At 51.5% G+C, this 23,321-nt stretch overlaps 1 protein-coding gene across 1 annotated transcript in view; it reads left to right on the top strand.

The window, feature by feature from the left end:
• The first annotated feature begins 1,499 nt into the window (after positions 1 to 1,499).
• The window catches only part of LOC144737749 (uncharacterized), a 41,231-nt gene continuing 19,409 nt past the window's right edge, over positions 1,500 to 23,321 (top strand). Inside the window, exons 1-3 of the mRNA XM_078620608.1 lie at positions 1,500 to 1,528; positions 3,995 to 4,086; positions 14,428 to 14,590. The gene's annotated coding sequence lies outside the window, so the exon portion shown is untranslated. The remainder of the gene's footprint in view (positions 1,529 to 3,994; positions 4,087 to 14,427; positions 14,591 to 23,321) is intronic.

The raw sequence follows: 23,321 nt of genomic DNA, 5'->3' as shown, positions 1-23,321 counted from the left end.
ACGGGGTGACCAGCCCCTCCCCACCCAGCCCCACCCCTCCCACCCCCCACCCAGCCCCACCCCTCCCCACCCAGCCCCTCCTTACCCTCCCCTCTCCACCCAGCCCCACCCCTCCCATTTTTTGATGCAGGACGGACGGACACAATAATCCCCTGTGGGTTGGTGGAACCAGGTGGTTCCCACCAGTATAATGTTGGGAGTAGCAGCCGGATAATCGTGCGATGCCGGATAATCGACGGTGATCGACCGTCTTCTGGGACGGGAACACGCGGATTAGAGAACACGCAGGTTGGTGGTCGTCCATAAATGACGTCACGCACCTGGCGGGGGGGGGGGGTCAGACATTTGTGACGAGGGGGGGGGGGTTTGAGAAATTTGACGTCACATCAAAATGCGCAACTCTAAATAAATATAGACAACACGTTGTACCTAATTAAATAAACTTTGTAATAAATGTTTTCTCCTACAACACCAGAGTGCAGCGCCACATTAACTACGCACTACAATGACAATAGTTGAAAACGATTTGAAGCATGTTCTATTTTTAAATGGTAATATGGTTTTGGGGGGGGGGACAGAGCTTTGTGACGTCATATTTGAGGGGGGTCTGACTTTTGTGACGAGGGGGGGGGGTCAAAAATCGTCTAAAATCGCGTGACGTCATTTATGGACGGCCCCAAACTATAAACTCTGCATATAGTTTAGTGACGACGTCACTGTAGACATCGTCACGTACGCAGGTCCTTGGGGCCTTGTAGAGGCGGTGTGATCCAGCAGTGGATGGATCCCGGCTAGGTGCTGGTAACTAACCACGTGGTAAATAACCACGTGGTAACTGTCCACGTGGTAACTAACCACGTGGTTCTGGGGGGGCAGGGGGCGTCTAGACCTGAAAGGGGGGACGGGGAGAGGGTGGGTTTGATGACGTCATGTAACTTTTAATGCGTTTAGGGGGCTCAGACCTGAAGGGGCGCGGGGAGAGGGCGGGTTTGATGACGTCATGTAACCTTGTCATGGTTTAAGGGGGCTCAGACCTGGCGGAGAGGTTTCGTTTGATGACGTCATGTAACCTTTGAATGGGTTCGGGGGGCTCAGACCTTAATGGGGGCGGGAGCGTGTTGAGGTCTCGTGACGTCACATGCCCTGTTATGGGCCGGGGGGGGGACTTGACGGAGGTGAGGGAGGGGCGTGATGACGTCACATGTCCTTTTATGGCGTGGGGGGGTGGGGCGGTGGAGTTGCTTGGGAGGTGGGGGAGGGACAGGGCGAGGGGAGAAAGGGGTGGTGGGGGGAGAGGGGTGGGGTAGGTGAGGGAAGAGGGGGCGGGGCTGTAGAGGGGGCGTAGTGGGAGAGGGGGCGGGGCGGTGTAGAAAGGGGGCGGGGCGTAGTGGAAGAGGGGGCGGTGTAGAAAGGGGGCGGGGCGATGTGGTAGAGGGGGCGGGGCGTAGTGGAGTGGGTGGCGAGGATTTTGTTTTTACCTCAGAACTCCCCGGAGCTCGCTCACTGGCGCGCTCACTGCTCACGCCGGGTGAGTTCACCCTCACAAACTTCGTGTTTATCATCATAGTAGTCGTTTAACACGCAGCAGCAGCGGCATAAACTTTGTATAGTTTAACACGGAGCAATATAATCCATAATAGAGATAATCTATTTGTGTGTGTCTGGGTTAATATAAATGTGTCGGTAAAACCGCCGCCACCCGACACAGCCAATTTAGTAAGGTTCGTAGCTTAGTTAAGTTGCTTAGTTAAGTTTAACTTAGTTAAGTGACTTAGTTAAACACTAAGCGGTTGTTGTTATTGAGTGTTAGAGAGTTAAACAATCCACGACGTTTCACGGGAGTTGTGGAGACATCCTCCGCCACAACTTCAAACTTAATTTTATAAATAACCAAACATTTTCTACTTTTTTTAAACCGTAAATGTTTGTGTATTTGTTTACGCTTTAACAAATTGCATATCTCGTCGGTGCGATACCTTAATTCGTTGTTTACTGCTCAGATAAATTTATTTTACATCGTTTGTGTAACGGGACGCTTGGCAATTTGAGGGGAATAATTTCTGCGATTAATTTTTGTTTAAATATTTTTTCCTTGACGAGAATATTTATTTAAAGGCGATGTCGGTGTTTGTTGTCGTGTGTCGGTTTACGTAGCCAAATAATTGTGCAAAACAGTGTTGGCACGCACTCAGTGATGCGTGTATTTGGTCTACTCTTCCACGCCCACTTGATGCCATTGCAAGGCGCCTGTGCCAGGCTAGGTGCACTTTGAAGGAGCCACTTGAGGTCACGGGACAGACCCAGCAGGTTCTATGGGTTGGCTGCTGTGCCAGGCTAGGTGCAGGTCACGGAATAGACCCAGCAGGTTCCATAGGTTGACTGCTGTGCCAGGCTAGGTGCAGCAGGAGGTCACGGGACAGACACAGCAGGTGCCATGGGCTGACTGCTGTGCCAGGCTAGGTGCAGCAGGAGGTCACGGGACAGACCCAGCAGGTGCTATGGGTTGACTGCTGTGCCAGGCTATGTGCAGCAGGAGGTCACGGGACAGACCCAGCAGGTGCCATGGGTTGACTGCTGTGCCAGGCTAGGTGCAGCAGGAGGTCACGGGACAGACCCAGCAGGTGCTATGGGTTGACTGCTGTGCCAGGCTAGGTGCAGCAGCAGGAGGTCACGGGACAGACACAGCAGGTGCCATGGGTTGACTGCTGTACCAGGCTAGGTGCAGCAGGAGGTCACGGGACAGACCCAGCAGGTGCCATGGGTTGACTGCTGTGCCAGGCTAGGTGCAGCAGGAGGTCACGGGACAGACCCAGCAGGTGCTATGGGTTGACTGCTGTGCCAGGCTAGGTGCAGCAGCAGGAGGTCACGGGACAGACACAGCAGGTGCCATGGGTTGACTGCTGTACCAGGCTAGGTGCAGCAGGAGGTCACGGGACAGACCCAGCAGGTGCCATGGGTTGACTGCTGTACCAGGCTAGGTGCAGCAGGAGGTCACGGGACAGACACAGCAGGTGCCATGGGTTGGCTGACTGAGATGACCGGTAGATGCACACCAGCTGTACCCCCTACTGTTCCAACCTGCTGCGTTTTAGCCGCCCGGCGCTCCGCTCGTTGTTGTGAGCGTCGCTCCTCTGCCCTCCGTTGCTGTTGGAGGGCGACTGCCTCCATCCAATTACCCCACCACCACCATCATCACCACCACACCGAGACCTGCCGATCATAGAACCCATTTACAATAGAGGTGGTGGTAAAAGGGGGATGATTTAATTAACTTATCCCATGCCTCTAAATTTGTAACCTCTGGATTCCAAGTCCAGCATGATACCGACCATTATCATCACTGGCAACCTCTCGGCACATGTTACATGCATGTTACGTGCACGCGATAAAGTTTACTTCGTTTTTGCGTCTTTTAGATCTACGGTGTCGGTGCATTTCACGTTTTGCCTTGGGAATAGACAAACGAAGAGTTTCCACTACGGGGCTCAGAGGCATTTTGCGTTACAAAAAATTACGATAACAACGTACCGCCACTGACCTGCGTGGGGAAGTATGGTCAAACGACCCCCGTTTACCAACAGGGCATGGGAAGGCCTTCATCCAGCAGTGGATTGGCAAGGGCCCACAATTCATTATTACACCAAAATTGAATATACTTACTTTACATAACCTTGTTTTTTTTAGATTGTATTTGCAAAAGTTATATTTAAGTTAGTTTAACATGTAGCAGGCTTTTCACGACCAATATTTTTAATCGAGTTTTTTTTCAACGGTTTTACTTAACTTGATTCCTCTTTGTCTGGGTCAAATCTTGTAATCAAATTTTCGTCCACTTTTCGTTGTCCAAGCAATTCCACATGTTGCACACATACTCAGACCCGGTGACAATGCATGCCTGTATCAAAATCGGCATCAATGAATCAATTAATTCGCTACTTTAAAGCAATTTACATTTTTTATGGACACCTGATTATTCATATATATTTGTGTGTAGGTCAATAACGCCGCGGTCCCTAAACTGTGGAATCGGCTCGCACAAGAAGCAGGTGCCGCGTGCCTCAGGCGCCATTGACGGACTTCTCGACCGTGAGTTAAACGAAGTTGTTAATAAAACCGTTGCTTTTAAAAAACTTTCTTTAACGAGTTTATTTTGGGTTAAACCCACCACCATCCAACACAGCCAATTGGTAAGGTTGGACACGTAAACAAAACGTGGCCAATTCGTTGCTTGCTCAGCATTAACCGGTTGTGTGTTGGAGTGTAAAATTGTAAATGTTGTGAGTTTACTCTCTAACACAGCAGTGTGCTGAACTGGTAGCCAATTGGCACGTTTTGTTTACGTGTCAAACCTTACTAATAATCGCCTGTGTCTGGTGGTGGTGAGTTTTGGGGAGCGATAGTGTAGCAGTTAGCGCTACGCTACGCTATGAACCCGGCGGCACGGGTTCGATTCCCGCTCACGGCCAACACCAGTGACGATTATCTGAACCGGTTCCGGGCCTCCCCTAGGTCGACTCAGCCTCAAATGAGTACCTGGTGCGGTGTGTAAACATCGCCACTGGGGAGACGAAGGCGGTCGGGCGTGGTGCTGGCCACCCACCCCCTCGTGTACCGTTCGGGCCTTCATAGGTGCTCGCCAACAGCACTTGCCCCTACAGTCTGTTAGGGCTATACGGGGGATCTTTGTTTTTTAGTATAACGACACATTTATGTTTACGGGATCTAGCCCAAAAGATCTCTTCTGGATAATGTTTAAGTTCCTTTACTTTTTAAAGTTAACAATCGTAGTGTATAGGCATGGCCCCTTTCTCAATCCACTGCTGGATGAGGGCCTCCCCAGGCTGCGTTGAATCACCGTCCTGTAAGCACGTCGTGTGAATGGTGGGTGGGTGGGGGAGTAACAATCCAGGACCTTGGCCTGGAATTGAACTTGGGCAGCCGGGTTGACGGCTGCAGCCCCGCCGGTGAAATCGCCGCGCGCCCACCGCTCGAATGTGTGCCGCGTATTTCGGGCTGTCGGATCCGGGAGAGAACGCGAGTTTTCGTAGAGGTCTCATACAACAGGGGCCGTCCCTAAGCGGAGTGGAGGCTTCCGTGCAAGGGAGACTCCTTGCAGTCGATGGGAGCCCACAGCAAAGTGCGTGGATCCAGGGCGGATGTCGACCGCGGACCCCGGGATCGAATTGATGGAATAAAGAGGTGGATTGGAGAGAGCCAGGTGGGAGGGCTCCTTTTGTGAAGAGGAACTTCACAAGGAAATGTTATGGGCGGTTCCGTTCTTTTCCTTGTGAGGAGGAACTTCACGAGGAAAAGTTATGAACGGTTCAGTTCAGCCGGGTTTTTGTCCGTCAAGGCCCATTGAGCTAAGCAGCTGTTCTGCAATGGCTACCCAAGGATACCTAAACAAAGTCGTTTTTTTGATCAGTGTGCGTATCGCCTGCTACGGCAATTTTCGTCTTATTTTATGGCAGCAAAATGCCAATGTTTGCGGTCTCCTTGCCACGACGAGAGGGGCTTCAGAAGAGCATTGGTGTAGTGTTGCTGTCCCATTGAAGGAACTGACTACAGTGGGGTTCTGTATGGTCAATAGATTGGTTGGCAAGGCCACAATCGCACCACTGGCTTGTGTTATTCATGTATCTCTGTGAGGCTCTATGTATCTTTGTGTCTCTGGGTTTACTGTGTGGTCCATTGATTTTGTGGCAAGGCCACAATCGCACTACTTGTGGCTTGCGTATATAATTTTCCATTTATGTATGTACGTAAGTATGTTGAACTTCTTTCACACCGTACGTAGCCAACAGCGCTAATCGGAGGTCAAGGGGATGTGCACATCGACCTGGTGATGTTCTGATGTGGTTGATGGTTCTACTACCGGTGTCTTCGAGGAGAAATATCAAAGCCAGCAGGGACGATGTTTGGATCACTAAAGATGTAACAATGAAAAGCAACTGACGTTTCACTGCAGTCAGTTTATCTCAGGCAATGTCCATTGAGCTCGGCAACTCTTTCAATGGTGACCCAACACCGTGCTTTCTAAGGTAGGTCTTGGTTTTTTCAATCCGTGCGTACTGCCTGTACTGTATGGTGGTTCATTTGTGGCAAGCACTTTGTGTGTGTGTGTAGTGAGCGCGACCTTGCAACATATTCGTTCAACAATCGGAAGCCAATGCAGCTCGGCGAGCACCGGACAGACACGGTTGGATCTCGCTGTACCCACCACGCTGCAGCTCGACGATGTGTTTGCCAGACATCCCGTAGAGTGGCGAGTTGCAATAATCGAGCATGATAATGCAGTGGCGGCCGAGGAATAGTGCGCGTCTAAGAGGGCGGCCGCTGAGGAGGAGATGGAGCAGTGAAATCAGCCCGTTGTGCAGGCTCCGGGTGGATTATTACATCGCAGGAACGTGACAGATGGCAGTGGCTTGGGAGAGATCTTCATCCAGTAGTGGATTGACTGTGGCTAATGGTTACGGTGAAAATAAACTCAGGGAAAGCTTGGTGTAAGTGCAAGGCTTTTATGGGCAAAGTCAGAACTGTTATTATTTCATTGACCATAATTCATAAGTTAAAATTAACCTTTGGGCAGTTCAACACTCATTTTACTGGATATTATTAGAGTAGTGGCAATAAAAATCCTCGTTTAAACGGCATGAGATGATTATCATAATAGCCATCATGATAGATTAGTGACCTTTCCAAATGGCTTGGAGTCCACTGAGACCCAATTATATATTTTTGGTCCTATGGAGAAATGGGGACCGTATCGGTAAAATAAGAATCTACGCAGAAGAGCCCCCCTGACAAAGAGTGATATAGGCTCAGCGCTATACCTGGCCAAATAAACAGTTGTTAGAGTAGTTTAGTTTCGTTTTTGGAGACCTTGAGCAGTGAGTGGACTGATGGACGGCTAGCATAGCGTAGTGACGGATCAGAGTTAGCCGTGATTTCCTCCCGTGATGTTCCAGTGGGTATAGGTCGCCCAATATGATCGCTGTTTCCACAGAGTAAAATGTAACCTTTGCGCGCAGCCCGTTAGTAAGGCTGTGTGTGCGATAAGTCAAATGCGCAAACATGCTGTGATTGAAAAATCGGGCATCCACTACTGGCTTTGAATAATTTCTCAATAGTAACTCTGTGTGTTTACCGTACAGCAGCCAACAATGACGCGCTCTGCGTGTGAGCGACAGGAGAAGTATTTAATGGGGAGTTTTGTGCCAGCTGAGAAGGGTTTTAGCTGGAGTATCCATTTTGTGTTCGTTGTCCTTCCCCCGCAACTCGGATTAGCTGCGGTTGGCTACATACGGTGGTGCCGACAGAAGTTCAACATAAAAACATCGGAGGAGATTGATCCGGACACCTGGTCTCCAGCACTTCGATCATGAAATCTGGTCTCAAGACTCCGATGATGAAACCCAGTCTGCTGGATTATCAGAGTCTCAGTCTGCCAGGGTCACTTGATTGTGTCTTGCAGGTAGCTCTGTGGTATCTGCTCCTCCGTGGAGCCGTTCTATCACACAGAGTAGGGTCGCGCTGCTCTGAGAGATCCGAATGGACTCTTCATGATGCTTACAAGAGTGAAATTGGGATATAATCCTTTTTTTTTAAGACTCTTGATTCTAAAACGCAATCACCCCGACCAAGCCTCGACGAAGACTCATTCTGAACCTCAGTCCTCCTATTCTTGCGTAATAATTGTTGGGGGTGGGTGTGGTGGGATGAGATGTAAAGACCAGCTGTCCATTATGTGCGAGTTGCACCACAGAACAGCTGGCAAACAGAGTTGAATGGAGTCACCTTTCCTTCGACAAATACTTGTTACGTCCGACGGGAAGATGGGAACGTACGCTGAACTCGAGCCGTCGGTGGACCCAACCCTTTGGCAACACTTAACGTTCGGCCACTTCAGTTACGCCAAGGAAAGTGGACTCTGAGGGTGGGTGGCAGGGTTGGATCGTAATTACTGTGTCGGCAAGTCGGCGAGCAACTGTTCAGGTCCCTGGTATGGCATCAAGCCCTGGGGCTTGATGAGTAATGTTTGTCGTCTAACAGTCAAACCTCTGTTTTAATTGTCATAGCTTGAATGTTTGTTCCAAATTTAAGTCTAAAACTCAATTTGGAGTAACTGGTCTGAGACCGACTCGCTACACTCGGGAACCCGGTTTAATCACAGCTCAGTCTGTGTGAGTCTATGGGTCTCTGTGTGAGTCTATGGGTCTCTGTGTGAGTCTATGGGTCTCTGTGTGAGTCTATGGGTCTCTGTGTGGTGAGTCTATGGGTCTCTGTGTGAGTCTATGGGTCTCTGTGTGGTGAGTCTATGGGTCTCTGTGTGAGTCTATGGGTCTCTGTGTGGTGAGTCTATGGGTCTCTGTGTGAGTCTATGGGTCTCTGTGTGAGTCTATGGGTCTCTATTGATTCTGTGTGTGTCTGTGTGATTCTGTGTGTGTCTGTGTGATTCTGTGTGTGTCTGTGTGAGTCTATGGCTCTCTTGTGTGATCCTATGGGTCTCTGTGAGCCTACGGGTCTGTATTAGTCTGTGTCTCTGTGTGAGTCTGTGTGTCTCTGAGTCTATGTGTCTCTTTGTGAAACTACAGGTCTTTGTGCGAGTCTATTGGTCTCTGTGTGAATTTGTGTCTGTGTGAGTCTATGGTCTCAGTGTGCATCTATGGGTCTCTGTGAGTCTATGGGTCTCTGTGAGTCTATGGGTCTCTGTGTGAGTCTATGGGTCTCTGTGGGAGTCTATGGGTTTCTGTGTGAGTCTGTGGGTCTCAGGTGTGATCCTATGGGTCTCTGTGTGATTCTGTGTGTGTCTGGGTGAGTCTATGCGCCTGTGTGAGCCTATGGGTCTCTGTGTGGTGAGTCTATGGGTCTCTGTGTGAGTCTATTGGTCTCTGTGTGAGTCTATGGGTCTCTGTGTGAGTCTATGGGTCTCTGTGTGAGTGTGGGTCTCTGTGTGATCCTATGGGTCTCTGTGTGATTCTGTGTGTGTCTGGGTGAGTCTATGCGTCTCTGTGTGAGCCTATGGGTCTCTGTGTGATTCTGTGTGTGTCTCTGTGAGCCTACAGGTCTTCGTGCGAGTCTATTGGTCTCAGTGTGCATCTATGGGTCTATGTGAGTCTCTGGGTCTCTGTGAGTCTATGTGTCTCTGTATGAGTCTGTCTCTGTGAGTCTATGTGTCTCTTTGTGAGCCTCAAGGTCTTTGTGTGAGTATTTGTCTCTGTGTGAGTCTGGGTCTCTGTGTGAATTTGTGTCTGTCAGTCTATGGGTCTCTGTGTGAGTATATGGGTCTCTGTGTGAGTCTATGGGTCTCTGTGTGAGTCTATTTGTCTCTGTGTGAGTCTATTTGTCTCTGTGTGAGTCTATTGGTTTATTTGTGAGTCTATTGGTTTATTTGTGAGTCTATGGGTCTCTGTGTGAGTCTTTGAATCTCTATGCGAATCATTGGTGACCATCAACTTTAAAGGTTAGAACCCGGTTTACTCGCAGGCGCCCGCCTGGATTCAAACTCGGGCTCTGAGTGGTGCCTGCTCAGCACTGACCTCTCTGAGTCGGCTGGCTGCCTCCTACTGCCACAACTATCAGCCATCATCAGTCTACCTCTGGATCCAGGCTTCATCAACCCATTGGCAGCTCGCGTTATTCTTCTCTGCTTGCTCCGGTTTCCTCCTAAATGTCAACATTAAGTTATTGGCTTCCTCTTACCGTGTGGCTGCCGATGTAGATGCAGAGCAACACCTCCAATTTCACATCCAGGTGGTTGAGCCAGACAACCACGGCACCAGGAGCGGCAGCGGCAGAGTATGTCTCAATGATGTCTCCTTCGTATTTGTGGGTCGGGGCGTTGCGTCGTTATACGTTGCACTGCGGTGTCTGTTCTGGATGACCACAGTCGCCACACTAATGCATCGGGTATCCGCATCTACTGCCACGGTTTGTGCGGTGGATGCGGGTTTAGGGTTGACCATGAGTAGCTTCGTGGAAGATCAGAACCAGGGTTCTTAATTGGCTGAGGACACCTTAATGTGTAGAGGACAGCAGAGCTCCAGGTGGTTGCGGACTCTGTGTCGTCCCTCCCCTCCCTCCCTCCCTCTCCTCCCCCCTCCCTCCCCTCCCCCCCCGCTCTCCTCCCCCCCCGCTCTCCTCCCCCCTCCCTTCCCCCCCTTCCCTCCCCCGCTCTCCTCCCCTCCCCGCTCCCCTCCCCTCCCTCCCCTCCCCTCCCGGGCACCGAGTCCACGTCGCAATGCTCCACGAGTTCTCTTCTGGGCGAGGAGCGTAAAACGCCGCGCACCGAACCTCACGGTTTGTACACTTTACAATTGTGCGTCAAGCAAGCCGCGTCTGCCCGCCGGCACGGTTTGCGTGGCTGCTTTATGCGTGGCCGTGCCGATTGATCGGTACGGCTTTGCAGCCGTCTGCTAGAGAGAGAGAGAGGGGGACACTTGAATTTGGCCTCGTTAAGCACAAGAGCCACTTCGATGTATGGCAGCTGATGCGGACACTTGATGATGATGATGATGATGCTATAAATTTCCACACGAGAAGCCACTTTGTTGAGCTATCATTTCTGGTGGCCGGGTTGCTTCTGAAAAGTTAGTTAATATCTCGGTGGGCTTTGCCTGGAAGGACGGGGGGATGGTTTAGTGTTGGGTGATTGTGTTGCCTGTCCTGTACTTCTCACTACTATCGTGTTGTCGTACTGTTGTTGTAACGTTCTTACCTGCTCCCTGCTGGGAATCGGTGAAAAAGATCTTCATAGCTGATCGGATTGCTCTCGTATCAATAAATATTCTGATTGTGTGCAGCAGACTGTGGTCACCACCCAGAAAAAAACCGTGGACCATTGTAATGTACGCTCGGTTGTAACGCAGATGGCTCGGTTGTAACGCAGACTCAGCTGTGACACAAACTCAGCTGTGACACAAACTCAGTGTGACACAAACTCAGTGTGACAAACTCAGTTGTGACACAAACTCAGTGTGACACAAACTCAGTTGTGACACAGACTCAGTTGTGACACAAACTCATCTGTGACGCAAACTCAGTGTGACACAAACTCAGCTGTGACACAAACTCAGATGTGACACAAACTCAGCTGTGACACAAATTCAGCTGTGACTCAAAATTAGTTGTAACGCAAACTTGGTTGCCCGGTTCACAGAGGAGGGGAAGAGGTGTCATCATCATCATCAACACCACAGTGAGACACCGCTGCTCCGCTATTCCTATCTGGCTCAACCAACCACCTCAGTGTAAGGTGACAGCCGTTGTCTCCACACCCTACGTTAGCCACACGAGACTCACACCGAGACCCCATAGACTCGCATAGAGACCCATAGACTCACACAGAGACCCATAGACTCGCACAGAGACCCATAGACTCGCACAGAGACCCATAGACTCACACAGAGACCCCATAGACTCACACAGAGACCCATAGACTCGCATAGAGACCCACAGACTCGCACAGAGACCCATAGACTCGCACAGAGACCCATAGACTCGCACAGAGACCCATAGACTCACACAGAGACCCATAGACTCACACAGAGACCCATAGACTCGCATAGAGACCCACAGACTCGCACAGAGACCCATAGACTCACACAGAGACCCATAGACTCACACAGAGACCCACATACTCGCATAGAGACCCATAGACTCACAGAGACCCATAGACTCACACAGAGACCTGTAGCTTTACACACTGAACCGTACACTGAAAACTTCTGTGTTAATAACCTACGTGGCATTAAAAAACAAATAGACAACGTTTCGGGCAATGGCCCTTCCCACAAGACGGACAAGTTTACAAAGCCACTCGGGAGTAATCCACCAACCCTCCTGGGGCATCGCGTTACCACCCACAGCGCCAAGGCGCGAGCGCGGGGGAGCGAGTGTGGACTCGTAGACAGAATGCGCCGCTCCCTCTCCTCCTGGGTCGCGGTGCTCCCAATGCAAAACGACGCTTGGCAAGGAGCCCGGTTTTGGAAATTCCACATTTACTGTCGTGGATCGGGCGGGCAAGTCCATCTTGTAAGACAGACACTGCCGACTTCCCACAAAGTGATACTGACTTTATCTCCCTTGGAGTGATGAGTGGTCTGAGTTGAGTACACAACCCTCTCCTGTTCCAATGTCCGGCGCTGGTGCAGTCCCACTGGGAGCCCTGGGTGGGAATAATCATTGAAGCCCCTTCCTTTCAATCCTATAAAGTCCGAATGAGACGGCAAAATAGATGTCGACAAGAGGCAGTGACGAGGGCGATGTGAGGTGAGACGAGATATGGACAGGACAGAGGGTGTAGCGAGATCGTGGACACGTGGACGATGATGGAGATGGGGAGAGAGGAGGTGATTACAGGCACGTTGGAAATTTGAGTGACGCATTTGGAAAAAAATGTTTTATCGGTTCAGTTGTAGGTTTGAGCATTTCGTGTTTTAATGTCGGCTTTGACTGCCATGCGACAAGCATCACTCTCAAATTTTGACTTAAAACTTTCGTGACTGCAGGAATTCATATTCTTTGGTTCTTTTGGTAAAGTCACGAAGATAAAAAAAAACACTAATGTAGACTGTAGCCTGGTTTTAAATCGGAGTGAGTGTACTGGCAATCTATAATGTAGACTGTAGCCTGGTTATTAAGTTTGGTGAGTGTACTGGTAGTCTATAATGTAGACTGTAGACTGGTTCTTAACCTCGGTGAGTGTACTGGCAGTCTATAATGTAGACTGTAGCAGTGGTTATTAAGCTAGTGTTTTATTTTTATTCACTTTATTTTGTATTTTCTATCTACGTGACTTTACCGAAAGAACCAAAGACGAAGCATCACTCTCACACGCAGAGCGGGTGGAGGAGCACTGGCAGTGCTTAGCAACCGGTGTGCCCTGCCAAAGGCTCTCAGCAGCAAGGGCTCTGCCACGGTAAATGCCAGTGATAGGATGGGGCAGTGGTTCTTCTTAAACTGGGGTGCACGCACTCCCTGGGGGTGCGAGACATGGCCAGAATTGTTTTAGAAGGTAAAGCATCAAAACACAAGTTTTTCATGGGGCCACGTAAGTACAACTTACTTTGTTTCATCAAACCCTAAGTAATTATGAACATTGTCCACTTTTTTTTACGATTGAGAACCAAAAGGGGGGTGCAAGGCTGCAGTAAAGGTTAAGAACCACTGGGATAGGGTGAGAACTCGACAGCTCGCACGCCGGGACAGACCGAAGTCCTCCCCATCTCCGGCAGATACCCATCGGACCCCCACACGCCCCCCCCCCCACCACCTCTCAGCTCCCCCAGCAGTGGAACCCACAAACGTGAAGCAAGCACTGAAAGTGCGCGCAATAGAGTGAGTGAGCTCACGAGAAGGAGGTTCGGAAGCTCTGTGTGTGTGTACTTATGCGGCGGTAGTTCTAGCGGTTAGCACGCTGCACTCCCAACTTGGCGTTACGAACCTGGCGACCCGGGTTCGATTCCCGCTCACGGCCAACACCGGTCCCTGGCCTCTCCCCTAGGTTGACTTGGCCTCAAATGAGTACCTGGTGCGGCGTGTAAACATCGCCACTGGGGAGACAAAGGCAGTTGGGCGTGGTGCTGGCCAACCACCCCCTCGTGTGCCGTTCCGGCCTTCATAGGTGCTCGCTAACAGCACTTGCCCCAACATTATGTTAAAGGATATACGGGGGACCTTTGTCTTTATACTGTGTGTTAAACTTCTTTTCCACCGTGCTAATGTGTTGTGTGCACTCGTGGCGACCTCAAGCGATTCTTAGATGGCAGCCCTGTTGCACAGGCCAATCGGTTTTCAAGACAGCCCCATATATTTTCAGAGCATGTTTTGCCACAAGATTAATGCAGAGACGTGATGCCTTGCAAAAGGTTTCTATTTTGTGTTTGAACATCTTAACACAACGCCTGTTTTATTGCCAGCAAGGGTAACACACCTATTCTTTGTTTTTCATAATTTTGACAGCACTGGCCAAAAATGTCCCATAGATGTAACTGCTCGCCGCGAGCTACGAGTGGACTCACACTTGCATTGTCCTTGTACTGTCCACCTTTTGGCGTCCTCTGGTCTGACACTGGTGGTGAGATAACCCAGAAAGAAGGCTGTCTCTGGTGTAGGCCATTCAGTTTCAAAGACAATGCATATCACATTATTATTATCAGACCATGTTTGTTTTCCGTTTTGCCCCAAGTAATGTGTGGCTAATGCAGACACTTGATGTCTTGCTATCGGGGTGTGTGTGTGTCTATGTGTGTTTGAACATCTTTACACAACTCCCGGTTTAGTGCCAGAAAGGTTACAGACGCCGATTCTTATTTTGTTCATCATTTTATAGCACTGACGCAATGTCGTTGTTATTTGTAACCCGTGCCGAGGGTGGCCTTTGTTAGTAGCTCGTGCGAGTCGCAGTGACAACTTTGGTCTCCACAGACATCGGTTCGACTGTCGCGGGACAAACGCCGCTCGCGGAGGCTGGGTTGGTGGAGGTCCGAGCAGCACCACCTCCATCTCCATCTCCACCACCACCAACGCCTCCACAACCAACGCCGCCACCACCAACGCCACCACCACCACCTCCACCTCTCTCCCCCACGTGAGAACGCGAGAGCACGGCATACAACAATGCGCAGTGAAACGAAATCCTCCTCGCTCCTCGGCCGAGCCACTCGCACTGAGCCCCCGCGCTTAGTGGTGGGGGGTAGAGGGGGGAGCCATGAATGATTGATGCACCGACCCATGCATCATTTATTGCCATCTGTGCGGCGTGCGTTCGTGTGTTCGTGTGTTTGTGTGTGTGTGTTGTCCGTGCTTGTGTGTGTGTGTGTTGTCCGTGCTTGTGTGTGTGCGCACGTATGCGTGTATTGTGTGTGTTTGTGTGTGTCTACGAACCTGGCAACCCGAGTTAGATTCCCGCTCATGGCCAACACCAGTGATCGCGATGATCTGAACCGGTCCTGGGCCTCTGCTAGGTCGACTCAGCCTCAAATTAGTACCTGGTGTGGTGTGTAAACATCGCCGCTTGGGAGACAAAGGCGGCCAGGCGTGATGCTGGCCACCCACCCCCTTGTGTGCCACAGTGCCGGCCTGCATAGGTGCTCGCTAACAGCACTTGCCCCAACAGTCTATTGAGGCTGTAATCGGGGGATCTTTGTCTTTGTACGTGTGGGGAGCGGTGGCACAGCGGTTAGCGCGCTGCGCTCCGAACCGAGCCACCTTAATTTAACCCGGGGTTAGATTCCCGACCGCGGCTACCATTCGGTGGCGAGTTACATCTTCTCAACTCACATCCCTGCCCCAGACATCTCTCCGAGGGCGAACCGGACCTAAGTGTGTATCTGGCGCGGTGCTTTTTAAACGTAATCGCCGGGGAGACAAAGGGGGCCTGGCGAAGATGGGTCCCCGTCACCACACCCGACGCAGGTGAGCTCCGTGCCAACCATAGTCGCTTGCTAACACAACTCGCCCCCTCCCCCCACACATTGTAAGGCTACACGGGCGAGCTTTGTCTTTGTGACGTGGTGGTGGTGAGGGTAGGGGGGGTGCTGGGGGGGTAGGGAGTGCTGGGGGGGGTAGGGGGGGTGCTGGGGGGGGGTAGGGGGGGTTGGGGGGTGGTGGTGGTGAGGGTAGGGGGGGTAGTGAGGGTAGGGGGTGGTGGTAGGGGTGTGCTGGTGAGGGTAGGGGGGGGTGTGGTGTGGAGGGTTGGGGGGGTGCTGGGGGGGGGTGAGGGTAGGGGGGTAGTGAGGGTAGAGGGGGGTGAGGGTTGGGGGTGGTGGTGGGGGTCTACTGGTGAGGGTAGGGGGGGTAGGGGGTGGTGGTGAGGATAGGGGGGATAGGGGGGGTAGAGAGGGTAGGGGGTGGTGGTAGGGGTGTGCTGGTGAGGGTGGGGGGTGTGCTGGTGAGGGTAGGGGGTTGGTGGTGGGGGGGGTGATGGTGAGGGTGGGGGGGGGGTGTGCTGGTGAGGGTAGGGGGGTGGTGGTGGGTGGTGATGGTGAGGGTGGCGACAGTAACCGGCTGTCGCTCTGTCTGGGGGGCACGGTTTCTGTGTGCGTCTCTCTCCCTCGCGGTTTTCCTTTGAGAGGCAATCTCACGATTGTGAACCTCCGGATCGGCGGCTAGCGCCCGGGGGTTGCCCGTCTTATAGAGTCAGATGATATGTGGGGGGGGGGGGGGGGTTAAAGGCGCGAGCCCCCACCACCTCTTGCGACTTGCTCACTTCACGCCGCTGTCAGGCCGGGGGTCGCCTGCCCCCGTGGCCCCGTGCTGCCCCGACCCCCCCCCCCCCCAATGAATTCAGTGACCTGCATTCGATTCATTTCCGAACGCGAGTGGCCGGGGCGACACCTGAACCACCGCTTCTACGCACCCCCCCCACACCCCCCCCCACAGCCCCCACTATTTTACCACCAACCCGCGCTGACCGTCGTGGTGAAGTATGCTCCAAATCCCCCCCCCCCCCCCCATAGAGATATCTTGAGAGATGGAGGCCACAGTGGTTGTAACGGTCGATTTGGTTCAATTCCCGCTGTTGAAACGATGGCGTGGGAGGCCTCTATCCAGCAGCGAATTGATACAAGGGGGGGTGTGGGTGTTAGGACGTAATGGGATAATGGGGGACACTGTTAATGAATAGCGGTCTCTTAAACCAGGGCGGGCCTGGGTCTCATGTTGCTATCCAGGTACGGTTGCCCTGGCTCCTGATAGCAGATCGCCTCCTCGTGTTGCCGTCTAAATGCCCGGCTATTTATAGCCCCGACGACTGCAGGGACGTAACGGACGACCCCCCCGCCGCCCGCGCCCCCGATGTCCAGCGCGATCTGGACTCGAACCGCGGCGGTCTCAAAGGCGGTCCGTTACCGGCACGCTCGCGCTCACTCACATTCATAGGCGAGCTATCATTCAAACCAAGTCATCTTATTCATAATAAAGGCTTTTGGGTTTGATCGCGTAAGTATACATGTGTCGCAACCTTCCACCACCCGACACGGCCGATCAGTAAAAAATGTGTCACGTTGACAAAACGCCAATTAGTTACTGCTTCAGCCCAGCGGTGTGTTTGAAGAGTGAATCCACAACATGTATAATTTGAGTAGTACGACGTTTCGCTGGTTATTACATCCAGCATCTTCGGGCGATTTGCCAGAATAGTGAAGCCATCCACCTGCTTCCGGTCTTAAATAGTGCAGGACGACGTCGTCATTGAACCCCATCAGGTTTCGAGATCCGAGGTGGAGGTGGGGGGTATTGCAATTATATAAGCCGACGTGTTAAACAAGTCATCTTAGTTCACGCGCAACGTGTAGCTCGGCTCACGCACCACGGGAATCCCCCCCCACTTCCCCCATACCTTGGAAACAATTCCCGTGCAACTGGCCAAACGGGATTCACCATCATCGTCATCGAGTGTTAACAAACGTAAACATGAACTCAATACCGTGGTAGAGTAGGGGGTACAGCTAGCATGGCACCTGGGTCTATCCCGAGACCTACTGTCAGCGAGCCTTGGACACTTTACGTGGCCTCAAAGTGCACCTGGCCTGGCACGGGCGCCGCGGGGATGTCACCGTCACTTAGTGGCGAATGGCGACTGTATTGGTATTGACCTTAAAAGGAAAAAAAATTAACACAAAAGGCGACGTTTCGTTGCAATGTTTCCCTTCCGCATAGCGCACTCATCACTCACCTTTACAATTTATCTGTCTGGGCTTTGTGTTCCATTGGCAATGCAGCAGCAGTAGCAGCGTCACTGGCGAGCAATGCGCTTGAACCTGGCTTTCAAGTGTGGGTGAGGTTGGTAATAGCCTCGGCCCGGCCACTCAATCAATAACCGCACACACACAAATATTTCAGCGAAGGTGGAACAGTTGATCATCATCGATTATTCGACGGTCCCGGGACAATCCGGAGAAATTGTCAAAACCGCTCCAAAGGCTGTAACCAGTCCGGCGATCGTCAAATGCACATCATGGTTGTGTTGACACGAAAGCGCAGTAGTACTACTACTAGTTGTAGTACGAGAATACAACCATGATACTAGTAGTATTAGTAGTCGTACTGCTACGTACTACTGCTAGTACTACGAGTACTACTGCTAGTAATACTACGTAGTACGGGTAGTAGTACTAGTGTGCAGTACTTCTAAGTAGTACTAGTAGTAGTATTACTAAGTAGTACTAGTAGTAGTACTGCTACGTACTACTGCTAGTACTACTGCTAGTAATACTACGTAGTATAGGTAGTAATACTAGTGTGCAGTACTACTACTATGTACCTACTATGTAGTAGTACTACAATGTAGTAGTACTAGTAGTCGTACTAGTAGTAGGTACATGATGCAGAGTCTTCGAGATTGGAGTGGCAAGTACGGTACAGTAAAGAAGATAAACTTTTTACAGTAGCATATTTATTTTTGTCAATTTGTATGTTCATTTATGCCAATTCCATATATAAGAATGTGCAAAAAATCTAGCTATTTCAAGTTATGATGTAGCGATTATCCGGCGTTTTAAAAAATCCGGTGCCCCCCCCCTACCCCCCCCCCCCCCCGTATTGTCGACGATCGACTGCATTTGTGTCTCTTTTTTTTTGCTCGCATTCGAATTCTTTCAGCCTCCAAAAATGACGACAATTGCAGTTTGAGTGACGCGCCACGGACACCCCGCGGCATGCCGTGGCAGGGGCCGTGACGATCCAAGAGGTCACAGTAGGCAATGTAACCAAGACACCTTCTTGAATAACTATATAGCGAAGGGTGTTATACAAAGAGGCAGAGTCGTGTCAATCGTTTATTTGTCGTAAGGCGAGAGATCAATTAACCACCAGAGATAAACATTTCGAGAGATTTATTTTTCAACAGAGAGTGGCAGTGCAAGGGATGGCAAAGCGGCGTTGTTCTTTTGTGCTTGATCGTAGACGGTTGTTTGTTGGTATTTTACTCAGCTTCAGCTGGGCTGTAGCAATTGTAGAAAGTTATCACTGGAAGTGCCTTCGAAACAGAAGTGCCTAGGGCTGACAATAACCTGAATCCCAGCCCTGGGCCGTGGGGAGGGAGTTATTTAATATACAGGGTGCTTAAAAAGAATGTGAACACTTCTGAGAATTTGCAACAACAACGCCACAAGAAATGTGCCTCCGTGCTCTGGAGACCACCTCGAGAAGATTCCAGGCACGTGTTGACAATGATGGCGAACAAGTGGAGACTCTTTGAGTTTTTGAAGCTATTAATATTACATTTGTTATCATGTTGCAGTGTAGTATTAATTATCCGTTCTTTTTCCCCATTAAAAACGATAGTCCCAAACAAGTGTTAGATATTTTTGGAAGCACCCTGTATAAAGAAGGCCCATGGAAGAAGGCCCTGGCAAGCCGTGGTTCCATGGTGTTAACCTGCTTACGTGTTACAGGTGAGCGACTCAACGCCGCGCGTGCGTGTGTGGCCTCACAGGGTGATGGGCCCGTGCTATGCCACACACTGTGTTGTGTTGTTATTGACACAGGACGTGTTGAGTTGTTGTTGTTGTTGCTGGCTGTGTTGGTGCGCCGCTGCCATTGCATCAGCACCAACTAATTTGTTCATTTACTGTACTCAGAATATTTTTGCTTTCAGAATCTCTATTTATTTAGACTGGAGGAGGCACGGGGTCAGAACGTTCGAACAACAAACACAATACTCACAGACACGCAGAGCCCACCGAGGTATTAACTCACTTCCATACTTGACATTCATTGCTGAGACAATAGCACAATTATTTTTACGACTTCCCCTCCCTTTCCTCCAGCCCACCGTCCCCCCCCCCCTGCCGTGTGTTTAAATTAGGGAAGAGGCGATGTAGTTTCCGCCGCAGCATCTGTGGCCCCGCTGTGCTTGCGCCAGGCCAGGAGCACCGGTTCCGTTTTGCCATTCGAATGCAAATGGTCTCGTTGTTGACGAGCTGAGATTTGCATGATAAAGGATCCCCCCCTCTTCACCCCTTGGGGGCCGGCGTCCGTTGACATCTGCTACTGCGTTTAGAATACACCTCCAGCGCCGCCACGGCCAGGCCGTGCCTCCTCTTGGCGCCTCCGAGCCCTTTAGTTTCTTAGAGAACGGAGAAAACGGTGCACGTTACAAGTAGAGATTATCATCATCATGACCACCAACACTACCACCTTCTGCACCACCATCATCACCAACAACAACAACCGCCATTCGCCACTAAGTGGCGGTGACGTCACCACGACGCTTGTGCCAGGCCATGTGCACCCTGAGGCCACGTGAAGTGTCGAACGCCCGATGGCAGGAGGTCACGGGGCAGACCCAGGTGCCACGGGTCGACTGACCGAGATGACCGAGATGACTGGCTGATGCACCACCTGTGCCCCCTACTGTGCCAACTTGCTGTGCTTTAGCCACCCGGCGCTCCGCTCGTTGTTGTGAGCGTCGCTCCTCCGCCCTCCGTTGTTGTTGGAGGGCGACTGCCTCCAACTGCCCAGTAGCGTCCTTCACGAGCCTCCTCCACTGAGGCCGATCTTGACACCGCTGGTACCAGTCATCGGCAAGTCCACTCAGCTCCACGTCCTCCTGTACCACATCACTCCATCTCTTCTCTAGCCCGTGCCGCGCCCGTTTAGCCCCCTCGATCCGGCCGAACAAAAGCTGTTTAGGCATGCGGTGGCTGGGCATGCGGGCTACATGACCCAGCCAACGCAGCCTTGCCTGCCGGAGGAGCTCACTGATGGGACTTTGCCCAGATCTTTCAAGGACTTGTGAGCTCCTCACACAATCCAGCCTGGTTAAACCCAGGATGGATCGTAGGCAGGCCAGCCTAAATGTTTCCAACCGGCGAAGATGCTCCACTAGGGGGGTCCACGTTTCGCAAGCGTAGAGAAGGGAGGGAATGACCGTGGCCGAGAAGACCTGAAGCTTCGTGCGGAGCGACAGACCAGGTAGCTTCCACACAGCGTTACGCAACCGATGAAAAGATATTGCCGCTCGACTGATTCGGAGTGAGACCTCTGCTGATAAACTGGAGCCGGTCATAAGCACACTGCCCAGGTATGGGAAACTCTCCACTCTCTCCACAACTGCCCCATCACCGATTGAGAGTTGTGGGGGTGGAGTGCCCGATGGTACAAAATACCCAGGCAGGTGCTTAGTTTTGGTGGGGCTGATGGTAAGGCCCCACCTCTTAGTGGCACGCTCCAGTCTCAGCAGCAGCGTCTCCAACTCCTCTTCAGAATGAGCTGCTATTACCAAATCATCGGCATACATAACGTGGTTGACCAATAGGGAGCCATCCCTTGATCGCACCCGGGCGTCGATCAGCCTCCCATTATATCTGTACCAAATGGTAATTCCCCCGGTACAGCTATTGAAGGCTTCACGAACTACGCAGTCGAAATAGATGTTAAATAATGTGGGAGCCAGAGGACATCCCTGTCGCACCCCAAGGTGTACAGGGAAAGGCTCCGACTCCCGGCCACGTAGTTTTACCCGGGCCCGCTCACCATCATGAAGGTCCTTAATGATCGTGAGCAGAGGGTCAGGGACTCCGAAAGCACGAAGAACAACCCAGAGCCCAGTCCTACTGATGGTATCATAGGCCTTGACCAGGTCAATAAAGCAGAGATGTAGGTCTTTTTGGAATTCCCTACACCTCTGCTGTAGCAGACGGACAGAAAATATGGCATCTGTGCAGGACCGCCCTTTCCTGAAACCGCATTGGGGCTCCGCAAGCCTCTCCTCAGCGTGCCTACCATCATCACCAATACCATGTTCACCAACACCAGCCTCACCATGACCATAGTAACCACCACCAGAACAACACCAACCACTTTCATCACCAACATCACCATCATCACCACCACTGCTATCACCACCTCCCCCCATCGCTACCACCTCCCTCCATCGCCACCACCACCACCACCTCCCCCCATCACCACCACCTCCCCCATTACTATCACCACCGCCACCTCCCCCATCACCACCATCAACACCCCCCCATCCACGTCCCTCCATCCACCTCCTCCCCCCATCGCCGCCACCACCACCCCCTCCACCCATCTCTCACCTCGTTTTGAATACACATTTCGTCTGCTCTGGCCTCCACTGAGCAGTTGTAAAGGCATCAAGTTGCGTAGCTCTTGGCGGTTGTGTTAATCTATTTAGCTGTCCCATTTCCTGGAGAAGCTCCCAGGACGTGGGGCGAAACATCGGACGTCGTGCCGAACAGCAACAACACGATACAATCTGAAAACGCATCGGTGAGTTTCACAGCCGTGAGGGAGTTTGCCTTTGTGCGAGTGTGGGGAGCGGTGGCGCAGCGGTTAGCGCGCCGCGCTATGAAACCCGGCGACCCGAATTCGATTCCTGCTCCGTGACGTTTATTTGAACCGACCCTAGGTTGACTCAGCCTTTAATTAGTTCCTGATGCGGTTTGTTAACATCGCTACTTGGGAGACAAAGGCTGCCGTGCGGGCGTGGTGCTGGCCACTGACCCTTTCGTGTGCTGGGCCGGCCTTCGAACGTGAGCAAAGTCTCGGACAAGCTCACGAAACCAAATTAAGCAACTGTCGACGGGACACAGCAGGCAAAACAGAACATTGGCAACTAGAAATGTGTGCGCATTTTGTATTATTGGGGAAAGCATTTCAGGTGATAGTGGGGAATGAAAGAGGCGAGCGAGTGCATGGAGTAATGGAAGAGCGCCTTTTGAAGATTAACAATTGACGAACAAAAAATAAAAAATAGCGGCTTTAAACGACGTGCTTAGAGAAGGGAATTTTAACTTCAGTGGGGAATCAAAGCCGCCATGCCACGCGCCTGGATTCAGCAACACTTAACAGCCCTTGCCCCAAAAGCCTGTTAAAGGCTATATGGGGGATCTTTGTCTTGCAGGGTGTATATATTCTGATTGTGGTAAGTGGTGGTGTTGAAAGTTAGAAAACATGGACCGTGCTCGAATTAAATTCCTGGCCATGGGTCTTTCTCCCGTACTCCCCGTCTCTCTGCTTCCACGCGTGTGCTTCCCTGTCCCTGCGTCTCTCTGTTTCCACGTACCACTGTGTGTCTACGAATCTAAATGTGTGGCTACTAGTCTGTGTAAATTAGTTGGGTGGCCAACTTAACGGGACCATCATCTGTGCAACAAATCGGATCAACTCAAAACTCATGATGCGCTCACAGTGTTGCGTAACGAGTGTGTGTGTCCCGTTGGTAGGTGATTATCCACTGTAGTGAACGATTAGTGAGATCCCCTCTGTTGTGCGTGGAGATGAATGGCCTGCCTTGTGAGCCGCTGCGTGCGTTGTAATAACACACGCACTCGCGCGTGTGTGTGTACGTGCTT

Source organism: Lampetra planeri, chromosome 73 (genome assembly GCF_965212315.1).
Source record: "Lampetra planeri chromosome 73, kcLamPlan1.2.h2, whole genome shotgun sequence".
Lineage (NCBI taxonomy): Eukaryota > Metazoa > Chordata > Hyperoartia > Petromyzontiformes > Petromyzontidae > Lampetra > Lampetra planeri.
The sequence above is the reverse complement of the archived record's forward strand: the minus strand, read 5'-3'. Positions and strand labels throughout refer to the sequence as shown.